This window comes from Pipistrellus hanaki (genome assembly GCF_964339955.1).
Source record: "Pipistrellus hanaki genome assembly, chromosome: 8".
Taxonomy (NCBI): domain Eukaryota; kingdom Metazoa; phylum Chordata; class Mammalia; order Chiroptera; family Vespertilionidae; genus Pipistrellus; species Pipistrellus hanaki.
In genome coordinates, this window is record NC_140510.1 from 69,315,990 (window position 1) to 69,331,424 (window position 15,435).

The window sequence follows — 15,435 nt, forward strand, 5'->3', positions numbered from 1 at the left end:
TTATCAGTTTGAAAGAGTTCATTAGTTTAGCAACAAAAATTCAATGAAAAATTTTCTACAAATGGCTCATTTAATATATGCATTTTGAGATTACCCATTAAAACAATGGTTTTTGTTAATAACAATTGTGTCAGTGATTATCATAATGTGTCTAATAATAAGCTAAATTGATAGCAATATGAACATATATTTTTACTTTAAAAATTCAACATTTGTGGCTTAGTGTCAATAAATCAACCTCAACTATCTATATTGTTAAATTCAATTTAATATGAAGTTTTATTTGCCTTTAATTTATGGTATGTTTAGGTTAGAGTTAGATGAGAACTAAATGCATAAAACTTAAAGTATGAATTTGCATGCATTTATTTATTTATGTAAAATGATAATACATTATTATGACTATTTTAAGAAATCTATAAGAAGTGTTATTTCACTCACTCAGGGACTTAAAAAAAACAACAACAGCCTTTTTTGAAATGTATACTTACTATCAGTTGCATACTTCTTTCATGATTGCAATAATCTCAAAAAGAAAACCAGTGAATCCTATTTCCATTACCCACCCAATAGCTTCTTTGGTTTGTTTGTTTTTGGCATCAAGTACCTCATTTTTCATCTACAGTTACCTGTTTTAAAAGGTTCTTTTTTAAATCAAAATTACATTATGAAAGCAACTGTCATACTTTTAGTTTCTATCTTACTGGGGCCTAATAGATCATTTTGAAAGATGACCTCTTGTTTAGTCAAACATATAAAATGTATTATTTACATTGAAATCTAAGCTTCTGCTTCTGACCATAATGGAATAACTAGATTCTACTTATCTTTTTGTTTCTTATTTTCTGTAAGCAACTAGAAAATGTGACAAATTATATGACAAGTGTTTTGAGACATCTGATAGCAGGCAGTACGGATCTGTGATAAATGAGAAAAGAAACAAGTAAGAGCCAGCAGATGAGGCTGATTTTATACCTACATAATCTCAGCACTAAGATTGGCTCAGTGGCTAGAGCATCGCCTGTGGACTAAAGGGTCCTAGGTTTGATTCCGGTCAACCTCAGCACTAGGGGGCAGGTGGTCTCTCTAGTTGAGGAATCAGAGATTAGTTGAGGGACCTTGGTATGCCTGGAAATTAAGGAGTGAGAGCCTGGAAAGAGACTGGGTTCCCTGAAGAGAGCTCAAGAGCTATCCTTGGGATTGGTTCTGCTGAGCAGTTGGCTGAATATTAAACCAGCCATTGGGCAGAATGACATATCTGGGAAAAGAATGACCAGGTACCTATATGCCTAGGAAATAAGCTCTAGAAATCTCACCAGAAAGCTAACACTAGATGTTCAACTTCAGGCCACCAGAGAGGAGACTCTAGGGCATTGAGTAAGGATACAAAAATGTTATACCTTCATCTAAGGTAGGGGTGTCGAACTCAATCAGAGAAGGGGCCAAAATCTAAAATCCAGCCTAAATCGCGGGCCGAATGGTTTACTGAACAGTCATAAACTGACAATGTCATAAACTGACAGCGGAGTGCAGTGATGACAGCGCGGTGCGGGCCACATTGCAAGGCCTGACAGGCTGGATTTGGCCCGCGGGCCTTGTGTTTGACACATGTGATCTAAGGGATAAATTGGCCTCAGAGTGAAAGCATTATTAAATTCACCTTATAGAAGCTGAAAAACAAAATTTGAAAGACTCAGACTAATCCATAACTAATGTATGCCCCATGCCAGAACAAAGTCCACTACTCTTTTTTAAAAAAATAAAATTTTATTAATTTCAGAGAGGAAGGGAGAGGGAGAGAGAGATAGAAACATCAATGATGAGGGAGAATCATTGGATGGCTGCCTCTTGCTCACTACCTACTGGAGACCAAGCCCCACAGCCTGGGCATGTGCCCTTGACTGGAATCAAACCTGGGACCCTTCAGTCTGCAGGCTGATGCTCTATCCACTGAGCTAAACCAGCTAGGGCACATCTTTAAAAGACAATGATGACATCCACCACACAAACATAAAATATACAGCATCCTGAATGGAATAATAGTAAAACCTTGCATATTTCAGTAATCGCCAACATGTGAAAAATATCTAGGAGAAAAGTCAGTCAATTAAAAATACTCAGAAGTGATAGAGGTAATAGAATTAGCAGACAAAGCTTCTAAATATAGATTCAATGTAAATCTGCTTAAGGATTTACAGTAAAGCATGTATACAATGAGAATGAACATGTGCATTGATCATGTTTTCATTTTCAGTACATTGTGGCCTTTGATAGTGTAAAGAAACCTTTCTGGCTGCAGAGAGACTGCCCTTCAAGGAGCTAACCAATTCCAAGACATAGAGAATGCCCAGGCCTGACATAAAGAATGCCCAAGGCAGAGTAAGTGTAGACACAGACAACTGGTCTACCAGTGTAGGTCCGCTGTGGTGTAGGATGCACTATTTCTCTGCCTTACTCATTCCAGGGCCAGGCCCAGGCAAAAGGAATTAAAGCTATCTGAACTAATAGCTCATCTTAAGCTGCTCCTCCTGTCCCTGTCCCTTTCCCTTGAAAAGCCCAAGAGGCTGTTACCTAAAATGATCAGTTACTCCTGCCTCTGCTTCCTGACCCAAACCTGGAGTTTCCCTATGGCCCTGTGTGGGCAGCCCGTTGTTTCCAGGAGAACTGGGAGTAACTTTAAACTTTTCATTCAATGGCACCGACCCTCTGTGTCATCACTAAGGCCCCTTTATAAATGATGACCCAGACCCAGAACAAAATGAAGTGTGTAAACAATCAAGGTGAATGTAGTGGGCTGGGTGGCAACCCCCAAAACATATGCTGAAAACAATAGTGTGAACACTTTACAGTTCCAGGCATGGAAAGTTTTTGAATAAATGAAGAAAGCAGAAAAACTTTTGGGGACAAGTTTTTGTGATTCTAATTATTTATGTGTATATAATGTAAGGGCTTAAATTGCAAACAAATGCTGTAACTGCAAGGAGAAACACTGCTTTAATTCTTTCTCCTTGTCTACATGCTACAGAGGGAAAGGCGATATTTTCCCCTTTACTATAATTAGGGGAATTCTCAAGTAAGGTTACCGATGATAATGGTTATCAAATTGAACAAATACACAGTCCCATCTTCAGAAGCATTTTTGTTGTTGTTGTTGTTTTTAACTATATGGATTTAGAATCCAGTGTTGATTGCGTCGAGTATATTCTACCTATTGCACAAAATGAACTTTAGCTGGAGAAAAATGAACTAAAATAGTTAGTTGAAATTTATTTGCCGATGTTTTATTTTAAAAAGTCTATTAACATAATCTAACATGTTTTATTTAAAATACATTTCCATGTGATGTAACAGGAATACCTACCTAATTAAAACACGTGGAAACTTCCTCACTTCTCTCTGTCAGAAAAATAAACCAATTAAACGGCAAACCAGTGAGATATCACAACAACATGAAGTGTATTAACTAAATCCATGAGCAAGCAGAACTGCCAATGTCTTATGTTTTCTTTTGTCCCATAAGCATATTGCAAGTATTAATTACTTCAAGTCTGCACATTTATACTAAAGTTTCCTGTCGTATTTTTAAAGTGGCAAAGCCATCAGGACTTCCAGCAGTGGGTGGAGGCAGGCCTTTCTCTCCCTTTTCCTTGTGATCCCTGGATCAAGAAGGTTTGGTGCTGCTTTGGTGATGGGACCTGGACAGGAGCTCAATGTGAGGAAAACACTCTGACCTCTAACTAATGGAGCAGGATGGGGTCCGGGCCGGGTTGTCCTCTTCCTGCCAGTGCCTTCTGATGGTGAGGCCTTCTGGCTCTTACCCACAGGCGTTCCCCTGCACAGCGTTTCCTCACGTGAGAATGCTGCGTTGAGATTATGAACAGATCAGGTTGAACTTGTGAGAAACAGACCTCCATTTCCTTTTGTTCTCAGTCATTTGAACTTGGACAAACTAAGCAAAAAGTCTTCCAGGTTGTTAACCATCTGCCCTTGACTATTACCTTGAGAGCTGGGGTATGTGGTCCCCAAGTAATAACTGATTCTCCTTTGTGTTTTTTTTGTTTGTTTGATTGGTTGGTTGGTTTTTTTTTAATTTTATTTATTATTATTATTATTATTATTATTATTAATTATTATTATTATTATTTTGCCTTACAGTCCCTGAAAACATGAACTGTGAGTGGGAACTCAAAAGCAGGACCAGTTATTTCTGGATTCATAGTACTAAAAGTTAATCTGGTCCCATTCCCAATATCAGGAAGTCGGAATAACTAGAGGAACATGCGAACAGACTTTGGTGGCAAATCCCCACAAGAAAGAAAAATAGGTTTTGTTCTCATTGTAGAACATAGGTAGTGTTTAAACATCCAATAGCATGACTCCAGCTAGTGAAAATTTAAAATTAAATTCATTATGAGGACCAGGGGAAGCTTGTTTGGAACTGGAATTTACAATTCACAGAACCTACATACTAGTAAGTTGATCTAAATTCAGTACAAAATAAACAGAGAATTAGTATATGCTGTTTGGGCTTTGGGGTAGGTTCTACTAGGCAGGAGGCAACTCATTGCCATTCTGTTTACCTTGTCATTTTCTTGACCACTTCACTTCAACAAACTCTTGATTTGTTTTCAGACTGATCTTTATTTATGTCTCAGTAGCACTCTCCACTTCCAAGTACACACAAATAATACACTCAAGTAATAATAAAAGAACTTTCTGTGCAAATGTAGCTTATATTAATCACCATCATCAATCGATCTAGTTACTCCCAAAATATTTTAAATGCTCAGGGAATAAAATATGCACTATTTAGGCATACCCAGGTTTAAGGCCAAATCCCTAATCCCTATTTTTAATAAGCCAGTCTCTTCTAACGACTTTCTATCCAGAAAGTTTGGGACAGTCAATATTTGAGGACATGTGTGACTTTCCATAATACCTCGGAAGGAATACCTCCCTGCACTTTTAGGTTGGACTGGAAATATATCTATTTGGATTTGAATCTTGATTATAAATACAGAGAGCAAAATCATAGTTTTTCTGTGGAGAACTAATGAAAGCAGCTCATTGGTAAACAAACAAAATAGGAGTTGGCCTCTACAATGGTTGTATCATTGCCTTGTGTTGAGATGAAATATCTTTTCTAGATCTACAATTGACAAAGTATACCCTTAGGATTTTCTGAGTCTAGTAATCTAACTTATACAGAAGCAGAGGAAAAATACAGTAACAAGGTAAATGGCTTTATAATTTTATAGTTAAGCAGAAAAATATTGCTTGGGTTTTCTGAAGGAAATTTCTGAATCTCAGAGTAATGTGGGATCAGTCTCAATATTTATTGATCTTGTCATCAAATAAAAATCATAGGGGGGGCATTTAAAAAGACAAAGATACCGAGAGTCAGCAACAGTAATTGTTTATGTACTAGTTAGAGAAGAAAAGCCTTCAATTCGTGAAGTGCAATCTAGTTTTAGCATGTCAGCTCATCCTAGAGTAGGGGTGTCGAACTCAATCAGAGAAGGGGCCAAAATCTAAAATCCAGCCTAAATCGCGGGCCGAATGGTTTACTGAACAGTCATAAACTGACAATGTCATAAACTGACAGCGGAGTGCAGTGATGACAGCGCGGTGCGGGCCACATTGCAAGGCCTGGCGGGCTGGATTTGGCCCGCGGGCCTTGTGTTTGACACATGTGTCCTAGAGGGAAAGAGTAGGATAATGGAATTGAAATCTTAAATCAGTACTTTCCAACATTTAATGTGAATGTGAATCTCCTGGCATTTGGCTAAAATGTTTATTTTGATTCAGAGCCTGATATTCTTATCTCTAATAAGCTCTCAGAAGATGGGGATGCTGCTGGTTCCCAAATAACATATACTTTATAAAATAGTAACTAGACAATATATTGAAAATGCACATGGAAAAATGTATTTACTTTTACTTATCTCATATTTATATTCTTCCAATAAAACATAAACTGCTCTTTCTTTAATTGAAATAAGCCATTGAAAATATGAAGGAATAGCCACCCATCCCTTCTCAAACCCCACAAGATTGATACAGCCATTTTAAGAGTTACTGAAAAGAAAAAAGAAAAAAAGAGACATCTGGAGCTCCATTACTAAATATGATGAGAATAAGGAGGAAACTGAAGGTCTTTGGGTGAATTTTTGAGCAATGCACCCACACAAATGTGGGAGAATGCAAAGGGAAAATCAGCAGGTGGTAACAAAGCCTGCTCACCCACTGATTCACACACCCAATTATTGAACAAACACAGATTCCCAGAGCACTGGCTGTTTAGTAAGACTAGGAGGTAAAATAGGGGACTCAGTCAATATTTATTGAGTTTTTATTGAGTTACAACTTGACAGAATAGCACTCTTGGTTCTCCTGATGCTCCAAATAGCATAATATGCAGCCTTCATCCATTTATTCCTTCTTACAATCCTTTCTTCAGCAGATATTTAAAGAACCCCTACTATGTGTGAATCACGATTTGGGGTAAGGAGATGTTATTGTCGTGCTTAAGTTAGATATGCCATCTGTGTGCCCATAAGAAGTTTACATTTTTATTGGAAAAGAAAAGCAGCAAGAAAATAAATTAATACAATATAGCTGTTGATTCATGGTTAGAAAAGAAGCAAAGTGAGAAAAAGTAATTGAAGTAGTTGGAGTCCTCCTGAGCATGTAGCATTTAAGCTAAGACTTGAGCCTTAGCTGGTTTGGCTCAGCAGATAGAGCATTGGCCTGTGGACTGAGGAGTTCTGGGTTTGATTCTGGTCATGGGCACGCACCTCAGTTTGCAGGCTTGATCCCAGGCCTTTTTGGGGCACATGCGGGAGGCAACCAATAGATGTGTCTTTCTTACATAGATGTTTCTTTCTGTGTGTCTCTCCCCCTCCCTTCCATTCTCTCTAAAAATCAATGGAAAAAGAACCTTGAGTGAGGATTAAAATAAATAAATAAATAAATAAATAAATAAATAAATAAATAAATAAAAATGAACAAACTTAAGACTTGAAGCATTCTCCTACCATTCTATAAAAGTCTTAATTAGATAATTAGATTAAGGTGCTTTCTCATATGCATTTGAGACCACACGTGTATTAGAAATACAAGTCATATGCTTTTTTATTTATAGGTTACTCCATAACAGTGTCTAGATAAGATCAGAAACACACAATTTTTACAGTAAAACTTCATGTGAGAGTTAGGCTAAAGAAAAGTAGAAATGCCTCTTCATCTATAGATAGTCAACATGGCCTTGAAATGTCAACATCAGCTACAAGTAGCCGAAGTCTGTATTGCATGCCTTGTCACTGTTATTATTCCTTAACTGATGGTCTCCCAGGATGCCCCTCGCACATTTATGATAGCAAGCATTGTAATCATATGAAAAGTCAACTAAGCTGCTCTATTTCTTGAATCCGGTCCTGAATCTCATATTGTTGAACTCAGTTCAGTAAATATTGGATTCCTAGAGATATATTTGGCTCCTAGTAGACTTGTACCTAAGTATCACTAAGAGACTGCCATATCCCTTCACCAATCCCATACACACATACCACAAATCTCTGTGTATGACTGAGGAATAGGAGAAAGGAAGAAACCTCTTAGGTTGTGAATTTTCATCATAATAGACAAGGTGTCAGTTCTTCCCCTACTGAATTCCAAGGGAATAGGACTCCAACTATCTGTAACGATCTGAGGTGTTTCACATTTCATTTTCTAGTTGGACAGTTTCTAGAAAGCAAAATCATTGATCTGTCTGCTTTCCTGAAGAAAAGAAAATTGAGAAAGCTGGTGAGAAAAGAGATGGGATGATAGATAAAGAGTCTCAACTCCCACAGTTCAGAGTAATAAGGATGAGTAAGGTTCCCAAGGATTAAATGGAACAAATGTTAGATAACTACATTTGTATATTCTTGCCATTCCAAAATAGGCCTTCAGTAGCCAGAGGCCCCAGAAGATATATAACTAAAGGAGTACTACTGAATAAAGGACTGAATGAAGGATGTGGGGCTGATACTGTACTTTAAAAAAAAAAGTCATAATACAATGACAGTATTTTGAAGAATCTGTATGAGACACTCATGAGAGGGATGACTTTTTGTTTATCCATGGACATGGATGAACAAGTGATGTCTGATCAGCAGCAACTATTGATAGAGAAACATTCTTTTTTTTGTTTTAATCCTCACCCTAGGATATTTTTCCATTGATTTTTAGAGAGTGGAAGAGAGAGGGGAAGCCAGAGAGAAATAGCAATATGAGAGAAAAGCATCAATTGATTGCCTCAGCCATGAGCCCTTCATTTGTAGTTAGATTTCTTAGTAAAAATGTCTTCATATACCTACAAAGGCAAATATTAGCTTAACCAAAGTCCAACATTTCATTTTTGAATCCCAAGCGTTAATACATTACATAGCACAATAAATTTTTCACTAATTTGTGCCGAATGAAACAGAAGGAGTCAGGATATTATAACTAATAAAAATAAAATTATGTGATGATATCATTAATTCATAGAGAAAAATAATAAAATGAGTCAACTGGAAGAGCCTCCCCTCAACCTAAGGTACAAGAAATAGAGTATCAAAAATGAACTGAGCAAATGAACTGATCAAAATTTATTTACCTAAGAAAAATATCCATGAATTCATATCAATACACATGCAAGGTAAATTACAAAAACAAATCCAGTCAGATAAACTCAGTGAACGCCACCTTAAGTACAATAACGACGTAAACTAATATCCCTAATTAAGTGCAAATGTTGAAGCATGATTCTTGCCTTTCCAGTATTAACCACACCATACAGTTTAAAAATCACCTAGTGGATGAGTAAAGACCTCCCTTTATAAACACATTCTAACTTATAAATACAAAAGGCATAATGAAGTTAGAAAATCAACATTTTACAACCCTTGATAAAATAGTAGCTTTGGTAATGCCTACCAATGTATGAAGTTAGGAGATGAAAGCTGAATGGAAAACTTTGAAATGGATAAAAATGGGTGTCACCATTTCAACTCACTGATCAACTTTAACCAAAAGTAAGACAAGACGTTGTAGGTACCTGATAAGTATACCTGATGAAGTGTACGGTATGAATTGCTCTTGCCTAGTGGGTCCCAAATCTGGTCCTTTGGAACAAATGCCCAGGGTTTGAGATGGATACTGAAGTATGTACCAGTAAAATGACATCACATTTGACACTGGATTTGCTTCAAAACAATTCAGCAGTAGGGGAGGAAAGAAAATCAGAGATCGAGGAGGAGAGAAGGGAGAGAAGTTAGATGCAGCAACAGTCCATGAATTTAGGTGATGGGCTTTTGGAGTTATGGCACTAATCTCCCTAATTTATAGTATGTTTTAAATACTTCATAATTTAAAAATAAATATATTTAGTAAGAGTTGTGAGATTCAAGGAAGTGATTGTGTGTTACAGAGTATGGGTGGCATATGAGATTTTCTTTTAAGTACATATAATGAGTGTGAAATTTCAGAAGAGTATTAAGAAATGTCAAGTGAAAAGATTGAAAACAAGTTCAGCTGAAATTTGTCAGTGAATTTCAGTTTTGGCAAAGAAAGAAAGAAAGGCCCAGCCAGCATGGCTCAGTGGATGAGCATCAACCTATGAAACAGGAGGTCATTGTTTGATTCCCAGTCAAGGCACATGCCCAAGTTGCAGGCTTGATCCCCACTGGGGAGCATGCAAGAGGCAGCCTATCAATGATTTGCTCTCATCATATGTTTTTATCTCTCTCTACCTCTCCCTTCTTCTCTGAGATCAATAAAAATATATTAAAAAAAAAAAAAAAGAAAGAAAGAAGAGAAAAGAATAATTAAAGTCTCCTGGGAGGGCGGGGGGGCAGGTGCTGTGTTAGTTCCTGAATTTATAAAAATTTAAAAGTTCCCCTTGAATGTTAAGTATAGAGATTTGGAAGCCTTCATCAGAGAAATCATAGTTAGGCACTTTCTGGTCGTTGATTTTCTTTGCTGCCTTCATATTTCAATAAGCATCTGAATAAATGATTTTTCCAGAATTTATTCAAAATATTGAAACTATTTTCCACATTTGCCTTTAATACCACTTTACATAATAATTCACTTTATAAAGAATTTCTTGATAATATATTTTCCTTCTGACCCCAATATTTCAATGATAGTGAGTTTATTTCTTGCATCACTTAAATATGCAAATATAAAATGAGCTCATAGTTTTCTGAAACAGACTTCAAAACTTATCAAACAAAATAAAAAGAAATTATATAAAAGCCTAAAGTAAAATGAATGACCAAAGTTGTTCGTGTACTTTATGGAATACATTTCATTATATTTACAGAAATCTGTCTGTCACTTAGGTATCTAATCAAACTGACATTTATTTTCTTCAGGATCTGCATAGAGAGCAAAATAGACCCAGCCATTGCATCAGCATTATAATAGAGGCTGAAATTAGACTTCTGAGTGACAGTTCATAAAGGATAAGCCCAGATTGCAGTGCAGGGAGGTAACTAGCAAATTGTATTGCGGTCAAGTTGTAAGTGCTAAAATGATCTCAGAGGAAATATAATGGAGAAAAAGAAAGCAAGCATGATTTCCATAGCTATTTAGTTTCTTCCATGCATTTAAAATGGAACTATTCAAAATATAGGCAAACCAATGTGCATTAATTGCCGACAATAAAGACTCAAGTGACAGTCATTTTAAAGTACTAATCTATACTTGTGTTTAAAATAGTCTGTAACTTTTAAAAGCTTTTAAATGGATTGCATTTTGTACCATGTAATATAATACAATTAAAAGAAATTAAATAAAAAAACACACAAAAGAAAAATAGAATCCATTATTGTCATGGTTGCTAATTCATATAGAGGTGTAAAAATTATATGACAATATGTAAGAGAGAATAGAAACTTTTACCCACTGAGTGGTTGTATTTTAAAAGTCGTGTGTTTTAAGCCACTGAAATGTTAGCAATATTTATACCAACTACACAGTGAGTTTTCCTGCCACAAAGTGCAATGCATTTGAATATATATATTATATATGTTCTCTAGGTTTATATGTTTTTTATTCACCCTGGAAAGTTTTTTACCCAATTCTGTAGAAGAAAAACTGAAATCAAGAATATTGCTACAAGATAATTAAAACATTTAATGAGTTGTTAAAGAACATTGTATATTCTATATAAGCTATAACATATCATACTAGAGGCCTGGTGCATGAATTTGTGCATGAGTGAGGTCCAGTCAGCCTGCCCCAATTGAGCTAGGCTGGGGGAGCAGGCAGGATGGGAAAGGGGCTGTGGGCAGTTGGCCGGCCAGCTACCCCCTCCCCCATGTCAAACTCCCAGTTGAAGGAACAATTTACATATTTGCCTTTTATTATGTACTAGAGGCCTATTGCACAAAGATTCCTGCAAGAATAGGCCTAATTCCCCTGGCTTCACTCCTGGCCACCTGGGAGGCTTTGCAAGTCTTCACTCCCAACTGGAGCACCCCTCCAGTAGTTCCCTCTGCCCCGCACCTTTCCCCCTCACAGCAGGTGCCCCACCCCACCCTGCTGCTCCGCACCTTCATATGCAAAGTAACATGTCATCTTTAGTGGATTAATTTGCATACTCACTCCTGATTGGTTGGTGGGTGTTATGATGGCATGGTCAATTTGCATATTCCCTTTTATTAGTGTAGAGTAGGGGTGTCGAACTCAATTAGAGAAGGGGCCAAAATCTAAAATCCAGCCTAAATCACGGGCCGAATGGTTTACTGAACAGTCATAAACTGACAATGTTAACCAGAAATGTGAATTTAAAATGAGTGGAACAATCTTTTCCTTAACAGTGCTGTTAACCAACTCACATGCTATCAAGCAAAACAGTAATATTGGTATCAAGCAAAACAGTAATATTGGAATGTACCAAAAATGCTCATTGTTTTGTTTTCTGGCTAGATGTCTGACACCGTTTTCCCCGGATCAATGAGTCAATGTTCGGTTTTATTTCTTGGGCTGTAGCAACCCGCAAAACAGCATGGAGGTTGTCATAGGTAATGCGTGATCTGTGCTTGTTTTTGTTCAGATTCATTATTGAAAACATCTGTTCACAAAGATAGGTGCTCCCAAACGTGGATAGAATACGGGCAGCATGAAGTCGGAGCTCTGGCATTGAGTCAGGGGGCAGTAGAGGGTAGAAGTCCTCAATTTCAACATCCTGAAACCTTGATTTCAGGCCACTGTCAGACTGAAGCTCGATTATCTCCATCTGAAGGTGATGGGGCACATTGTTGACATCAACTGTAAAAGGATTGGCAAAGATGTCAAAGCCTGAGTGCTGTGTTCTAAAGTCAGAGAAGCGCCACTCAAATTCACTTAGTAAACGGCTAACTTTGGTAGCCAGCCAACTGCAAGGAAAAGTACCAGAAATAGTGGTTGAGATACTCAAACAAACGGGAAAGTGGGCAAGATTGTCCTGTTCCAGTTGGGACTTCCATAGTTGAAATTTACGCTGGAATGCTGTGATCATGTCAGACATCTTCGTGATGACTTGTTTGCGTCCCTGCAGCTTCAGATTCAGTTGGGCGAGATGCTCGCATATGTCACACATCATAGCAAAATCACATAGCCAGGCGGGATCCGACAGTTCAGGCAAGGGCTTTCCTTTACTTTCCATGAAAAGAGCAATTTGTTCTCTGAGCTCAAAAAATCTTTTGAGGACTGCGCTCTTGCTCAGCCATCTTACTTCTGTGTGGTATGGCACGTCTCCATGCTCTGCACCCACCTCCTGTAAAAACTGCTGGAACTGGCGATGATTCAGGCCACGTGCCCGTATAAAGTTAATAGTTTTAATGACTGTGGTCATTATGTCATTCATGTCCAGAACTTTTCCACACATAGCCTCTTGGTGGATAATGCAATGATAAGTAATCAAGGGTGTGTGGCAGTGACTTTTTTGCATTCTTTCCTTCATTAGTCCAACCAAGCCTTTCTTTTCTCCACACATTGAAGGTGTGCCATCGGTAGTTAGCCCCACCAACTTTTCCCAGGGTAATTTAAAATTATTTATAGATTTCTCCACAGCCTCAAATATATCTCTACTAGTCGTCGTCCCATGCATGGCAGCTACATCCAAAAGTTCCTCAGTGACAGAGAGGTCGGTCTTTGTAGCACGTATAAAGATGGACAGCTGCGCTGTATCAGTGTTGTCTGTGCTTTCATCGATAGCAAGTGAAAAAGCGAGATAACTGCATGCCTGTTCGGCCAGCTATGATGATAGATTTCCTAAGAGTTCTTGAACTCTATCTGCAATGGTGTTTCTTGACAAACTGACATTTTGAAAACTCTGTATCTGGTCTGGGCATACTTGCTCACACACTTTTAGCATGCATTGCTTCAAAAAGGCACCCTCTGAAAAACACCTTGAAGTACGGGCAATTTCTTCAGCCACTATAAAGCTTGCTTTCACTGCAGCATCATTTTTCGCTGTAGCCTTTGTAAACATTTGCTGCTGTGATTGTAGTTTGCCTTTTAGTTCTTTAACAATTTTATGCTTTTCTTCCAAAGTATATTTGCCATACTTAACATTATGTTTGGTGTCAAAATGACGACGTATATTGTACTCTTTCACCACCGACACTGTCTCATAACACAATATACACACTGGTTGCCCTCTCTAAGCACAAACATGTATTCATTTTCCCATTTGTCATTAAATTGTCTGCCTTCACCGTCAACTTTTCTTTTCCTGGACATTTTGGGATCAATATTGGCAGTAAAAGATGTAGTTTATTGGAAATCTGCGTTAGAAGGAAAAAGTTGAAAACTGCACAGGGATAGCTTGATTTGGCAGATGGAGTGGAGAAAAAAAAAGTCAGTCAATAAATGCCTGGCTGGGTACAGATAGCAGATTCTGTTGCGATTTTTATGCCTGCACTTTATGCCAGGAACTGGCAGCTTCTGCTGTGTATTTTTTATGCCCGCACACTCACTCTCTCCTCTGCTCTGCCACCCGCACAACCACATCGGATGCCGGACTATAGGTCACGCCTCCTGAATCTCGCGTGACTTGTTATCTATGCGCATGCGTAATAGATAGCAAGTACAGCGGCCGGCAGGGTGGCCGGCGAGATCACAAGCCTCCTATGTCACCGCGCATCATTGTGATGGAACGCAGTGGAGTGCAGTGATGACAGCGTGGTGTGGGCCACATTGCAAGGCCTGGCGGGCCGGATTTGGCCCGCGGGCCTTGTGTTTGACATGTGTGGTGTAGAGGATATCATATATCATATATATAGATACCATGATCCATCTATAACATCATACATTTTTACTAAATTCAAGAAATAAGTCATAGAGCTTAACATCAGAGCCATTTTTGTGTATACAGATCTCTGTCTGTATGTGTATGTTAAAAAGTCTGTTGGGGCCATTATGATAGTATAGACAGTTACTTTTTTTTCAGAACATGCATATGCAAACTTTACATCCCCAATTTATTTGGTCAACAATACAGTTCCTGGTGGACACCTGGTGGCTACACGAGGCAAAAGCAGCTGCAGCATCACTGAATAGCACTTGGTTGTCTGGTTATTAATATTTTTACCACCATTTCAGAAAAACCATTACTGTATTCTAGATATTTGGTCTTAAGAAACTGTATAAATTGAAGTCTACTAATTTTTTTAAAAAATATTATTGCTTGATTTTAGATAGAAAGAGGAAGGGAGAGAAAAAGTAAGAGGGAAAGAGAGGGGAGAGAGAGAGAAAGAAAGAGAGAGAGAAAGAGAAAGAGAGAGAGAGCGAGCGCTTTGTCGTTCCACTTATCTGTGCACTCATTGGTTGATTCTTGCATGTGTCCTGACCAGGGAATGGACCTTGGCACATGTGGACAACACTCTAACCAACTGAGATGCACAGCCAGGACCTTCCCTGCTTCTTGTCTGAAATTGATAGCCAATAAGACATATGCACATGTGAGGGGAAATTCACTGAGGCTCTCTTCTCACTGAGCAATCTGTGTCCTGTTTTCTAATGACCAGGAGAGCCCGTAACTTACATTATTTTAAAACAAATTTTGTAGTGCATAGAAAAAATACAATTCTGAAAGCAAAAATGCACAAAAAATATATGGTCTATAAAAAAAATCTGAGCCCAATCAGCATAGCTCAGAGGTTAAGCATCAACCTATGAAACAGGCAGACAGGGTTCAATTCCCAGTCAGGGTGCAGGACTGGATTATACATTCCACCCCCAGTGTGAGGTGTGGAAGAGGCAGCCAATTGGTGTTTCTCTCTCATCATTGATGGTTTTTTCTTTGTCTCTCCCTCCCTTCCTCTCTGAAATCAATAAAAAACACATTCAATAATAAAAAGAGAGATAAGTTCTTATTAGAGTAGTCCTTTGACTTACCCTCATTTTTCAAGCAGTGCA